The sequence below is a fragment of the Prionailurus bengalensis genome, chromosome A1 (assembly GCF_016509475.1).
Source record: "Prionailurus bengalensis isolate Pbe53 chromosome A1, Fcat_Pben_1.1_paternal_pri, whole genome shotgun sequence".
NCBI classification, from domain to species: Eukaryota; Metazoa; Chordata; class Mammalia; order Carnivora; family Felidae; genus Prionailurus; species Prionailurus bengalensis.
This window is the reverse complement of record NC_057343.1, coordinates 42,809,225-42,815,224: the sequence shown is the minus strand read 5'-3', so window position 1 is coordinate 42,815,224 and position 6,000 is coordinate 42,809,225.

The following is a 6,000-nucleotide window of genomic DNA, read 5'->3' as shown; positions in this document are numbered from 1 at the left end:
AAATATAAATAAAAATTTTTAAAAAAAAGAAAGAGTTTCTAGTTGTCTCATAGCAATCCCTTTTCTAAATAATTTATATTGGGTTATGCCCAACTATATTGTTCTAGTTTTCATAAATCCAACAGGGTTCAGATTAAAGAAAGTAGCTCATTAGATCTGATGATGTGGCTTAAGAATTTACCTTTGTAAATGTCATGATCCAGGTATATAGTATCATCCACATGCAAAGTCGTTTATTTCCAGATAAATAAACCATGAAAAAAATGCGCTCTGGGTCTACACAGAAGAGAAAACGTATAAAACTTACTAGAACATCGTGTAACAATTTACTTCAAATATAGCAGCTTAAAGCAGCAAATATTTTGTTATCTCACAGTTTCCGCTCATCAGGATTCTGGCCATGGTCTAGCGTGATCTTCTGACTTAGAGTCTTACTAGGTTAAAGTCAAAGTGTTAGGAGTGGCTGCAACCTCCTCTTAAGGCTCACGTGGTTGTTGTCAGAGCTTGTTTTCTCTTCCAGTTGCCTCGAAACAAGACGGTTGGCTTCTCCTAGTGTTAGTGATCCAAGAGAGAGCAAGAAAGAGTACCCAATAGAAAAGCCAGAGGCTTTTTACAACCTCATCTTGGAAGTGACCTCTCATCATGTCAGCCATGTTCTGTTCCTTGGAAGAGTCTTTAAGTCCTGATCACACTCAAGAAGAATGGATTACATATGAGCATGGATAGCAAAAAGCCATGGTCATTGAGGGTCACCTTACTGGGTAACTACAATAATATGTTTTGTATCTTAAATGACTGAAATAAATACTATTTTGAGTGACCTTAAGTATTTTTAATACATAAGATCATTAGGAAGTAATTGAGGCATACAGGTTTTAAGAAAAGGAATTAATATCCAAGAAAGTGTAAAAAACCAACAGTCTCTTGAGGTAATTTTCCATTTTTTATGTAAACAGACCTAACTGTAATACTAATAGAGATTTGGCTTCATATAATTCTACACTGGGAAAAGTAAATTGTTCCATCTGTGAGATTTACCTGACTCCAAAGGGAAACATTTATGCATGCAGACATTATATATGGACATATATCTTACGGTAAGTTGTAAAAATTCTATTTGATAAAGTACCTTTGTAATTATCCACTACTTTTAATGCACAGAGCCAAAACAATCTTACTTATTATAACAGTGTAAGAGGTTAAAGGCTTTTTGAACAGATGTTTTATATTTCATTATGAAATGTGTTGTTCCTAACAATTTAAAGATTTATGTCGGTATTGTCTTATTATATTTAATAATTTTATTTATGGTAGAAGAAAACATATTTGTTCCTTTGAACAAGCAGAAATGATAAGAGATTTTTAAACTATCTCTGATACATAAAATATCAACAATGAGCTGACAGCTAGAAAGATGCCTCTCTTTTTCTCCCTTCGATCATATTTTCTCTATTAGGTTTAAGAGTTCCCCTGAAACTATAACTTACATTTTATACCATTGAAAGGGGTTAATATAAAGCTATTTACATGCAAGAGAAATTTCAGGTCATTTATTAATTATTATATTTTCAGTTAATAAAATCTATGCTATGAAAGAATTCAAAATATGAACTCATAAGAAATGTGTAGAAAATAAAAGTTGCTTTACAAAGTCATTTTCCAAAATCAATACAGCCTCCCACATTACAGATTGACACTCATCCTTTTTCAAATAATCCTAATTACCATCTCATATCTAAACATTGAAAAAGTAACCTATTTCAGATCAATACTTCATGATAGATACTTTTAATGATAGCTATCCATACCACACAGCTTTTGTTTGTTAAGCTGACACAGAAAATTAGCTCTGCTTTTTCTTGCTTATGATTTGCACTTGCACATGAACCAGATGGCAGTAAGAATCAGATAAAAGAATAATAAACTTAAGCTAGAGAAATTGAGATGGTTTGAAACAACATATCATTTCAAAGATATAAAAACCCTGATGGTTAAATCCTTTTCCTTTTGCTCCTTGCACGAGCTGTCTAATGCATTTATTTCCATCTACCTTTATTGGAGAATCTGTCCATTAAATTAAACCACGGAAATGCAGGGCAGATGAGTCTTCGTTCGGGGAACTAATAAGCCCACTAAGTCATGAACAGGACATCAGATGAGCTGTAGTTTTTCACCTTTCTTACACACCTGGGAGGCATTATACAATTTTTCCTGTGAAGGGGACTTTTTTCCTTGTCCAGAGGAAGTACTTTTCTTACACAGGCTCTAAATAATGAGCCACTTTAAGGTAACTCTGCGTGGAGGGACTTACGTAGCAGAAGTACATCACAGGATGTGTGCTGTATGAAACCCAAGCTTATTACTTTGATGTACCAAATGATGCCACAACTCAAAAAGTCCTAAAGCTCTATCTGTTTGGCATGCAATGAGGTGACAAATAAAGATGTTCTAATATAGTCTTGCTGTCTCCACGTCAAGGCCTGCATGAAGCAGAAACCTCCTTCTCATAAAAACATCTTGTGAGACACTGGCATGAGTGTGGATCCTTGTGAGATTATAAATATGTCCTCACTGCATGAGAGGTTAGCTTTAATAGCACCTTAAATATAGTTAATAAGAAAGCTGTTCTGCCAATGGATAAAAAGAACCTAAGAGGTTGAACTAGTGAATAAAGAAGAGCAAGAGAAGAAAATTTAAGATGTCAGTTATTCTAAATTCAGTAAGTAGAGATACTGAAATATGTGTGATATAACCTATATATTTGAATTAATCAAATACTGATACAATAAAAATGAAAGAATTATATGGAAATATTCTATTTTTTTATTGTTTCCAAATTGTTCAAATGTACATTTTGATAAATTAGCTATCTATTTCAAATTTAAAAAGTCATCCCACAATTCTGGGAGTCTGAGGAAATGTGTGTGTGTGTTAAAAAAAACACAAACCATTTTCAGGTAAGAACTAAGAAGTTAGAATTACTAAGATTCCATTTGCTAATAAAACCTGATTTTTGTGATATATTTAAACTGCTTCACGTAATTACTGGCTCCACATAATTATGTGAAACAATTCTAATATGTTTCATTAAATTGAAATAAATAAATAAAGTTGAAATAACTAACGGGGTGTGATAAGTTATGCACAAGTATTTCATTAGCTATTGTTAGTGTTTTTTGTGTAAATTGTAGGTTAAGTTCCGACAAGCTGGAGAAAGAACGCCAATAGGAAGTCAAACACATGCACCTTCTGTCTGTATATTTTCAACTTCAGATAACATTTCTTATATAATAATTGACTTCTACTTATACTTTTAATAATAATCATTTTAAAGCACCTATACAAAGGTAATATTGATGAACATCATCCTGAGCTGAGAGAAAAGGATTGAACTGAGTCAACATACACTTGACAGAATTAAAGATCTATATTTTTCCAAAAGTAACTGGCTTAAAATCAAATTTCAAAATTCTGTCAATAAAAATAGATTAAACATTGAAATTTGTTCAACAAAAACAGATTGAATTCAATAGTCCTTAGCATCTTGAATTTAGTGAGAAATAAGTAAAAATATAAACCTCTGTTAAGGGCACCTGGGTGGCTCAGTCGGTTAAGTGGCCAACTTTAGCTCAGGTTATAATCTCAAGGTTCATGGGTTTGAACCCCGCATCAGGCTCTGTGCTGACAGCTCAGAGCCTGGAGCCTGCTTCAGATTCTGTCTGCCTCTGTCTCTGCCCCTCCCCCACTTGCACTTTCTCTCTCTCTCTCTCTCTCAAAAATAAATAAATGTTAAAAAAATAACCTCTGTTATTCATTTTTAATATTTTTAAAGACACAACTTTAATAATGAAAATTTTGAATGTGTCATTATACCTACCAGTTTATAAAACAAAATTGAACACTGTTTGGATTCTGTTAATAGTTGGTCCAGTCTCACATAATACTCCATTCACCTCCTGCACGTTCTAAATTTTGGTCAATGTAACATATAGGTGCAATGCCCTTGAGAAAAATAGCACCGGAATGGGGAAAAAGGAATTACCTGAATAGCATCCCAGGTCTTCCAGTAAATTACCACATGTAGAGAAATAGACTGTAGTATGGAAGTTATCACTGGCTGCTGGAAAAATGAGTAATATGTTTACTTATTCACCAGTGCCACTCGCAAAGAACATTTGGAGTATGTTTTGGTGAGTGTATCACCTGTCATTGTGCTTCAGAGAATAGATAAACTGGTGGAGAGTTTTTCAATTGAAAGCACAACAGAGAACCAATCAGATGTTCTCTTTTCTGATGTTCTTTTTTTTTTTTTGATAATGTTTGCATATGTTAACTATGTCTAACATATTTCATTGAAAATTGTAATATGACTTTGCATTTTTTTGCCACATTGAAAGAAAACAAATCTCTGAACAAATCTCTCTTGTTATTTTGTAATAATAAAAATCAAGACAAATTATGCCCAATATAAAGCCTCATAATATCTTAAAAAATGAAAGGTAAATAATAACATTTGTATAAAAATTAAACTGCTAACTTATATTAATTACAGTATAGGCTCAGCTATTGTAAAAAATTAAATTGCAAAATTCAAAATATAGTGATATAAAGGAAGAGAGTATATATATTTTCTCTCTCATCACACTCCAGAGATCAGTGGCAGGTTCAAATGATTCTACTCCAGGAATTAAACAGGGTTCCAGTTTCATTTCACATTAAAATTTTTTTTTTATTGTTTTATTTATTCTTGATAGAGAGACAGACACAGAGCACAAGCAGAGGAGGGGCAGAGAGAGAGAAGGAGACACAGAATCCGAAGCAGCCTCCAGGCTCTGAGCTGTCAGCACAGAGCCCGACACGGGGCTCTAACTCACCAACCGTGAGATCATGACCTGAGATGAAGTCGGACGCTTAACCGACTGAGCCACCCAGGCACCCCTCATTTCACATTTTTGCTTTGCCATTGCCAACGTGCTATTCTCTTCTGCATTGTCGAATGTGACTCAGTGCTTTTCCACACTATAGCCTGTGGAGAGAGAAAAGGCAATTCAAATAAATTTCATTTAACAAGTGAGCTGGGTGTTCATTCATTCCCATATTATACTGAAGGAAAAATGTCATAACTGCAAGGGAGGTTGAAAAATGTCTCGACGGTCATGTGCCCAGCAAAAATCTGTAATGGAAGAATGGGTTTGGACCAGCAGTGAATAAATAGACCCAAATACATGGGTCCTTCCTTATTCCCACATGCAGATTCATTCCACAATTAATTGCATCTGGCTCAGTTTAGGATCTCTTAGTGAAGTCTGGTTGTCTCCCTCAAGCCTATAAATGACTCTTTGCAACCTGATAATGTATAAACTAACAGACAATTTATATGACTACCTCTCACCCAAAATGTAATAGCATGATACATCAGTCCACCATATGCAAATAACTGGCTTTGGTAATCAGAACATTTGGTCTGGTTTCATTAGCAGTAAATTTCTCTCAGAAAACGTGAGATTTTCATCTTATTTTATTCCAGTCTTTTTTGTTGTTGTTGTTCAAGTAACCATTCCCAAAGATTTCTTCTAGATATATACCTCAAGTCTATCAATTCTTCTACTTCCTGGTTCTGGCCTAGACTCATCCACTCTCCAATGATGTGAAGGTATCTAAATGAAATATATCTTGAAACAATACAGTTGGATGATAAGGCAACACCTTCATCTGAGCTTTACCACAGACTAGCTCCCTTTTCTGTCTAAAAAGTTTAATTTGGAGGCTGTGGAGATAGGTTGCAAGTGACAATCTCATCTTCTGCTATTTAGGATAAAAAGGCAGTTGGTATTTTAATACTTTTAGGGCCCAGAATAATGCTTGCTCAGTCAATATGATTGCTGATTGTAGGCAGAGATTAGCAGTGCTATATTTTCTTCTATATAGAATTGCAGAACTTTTCATTTCTTGCCTGATCTCAGCTCTCTTTACCAGTAATTTTGCTAAAACAACGAACAG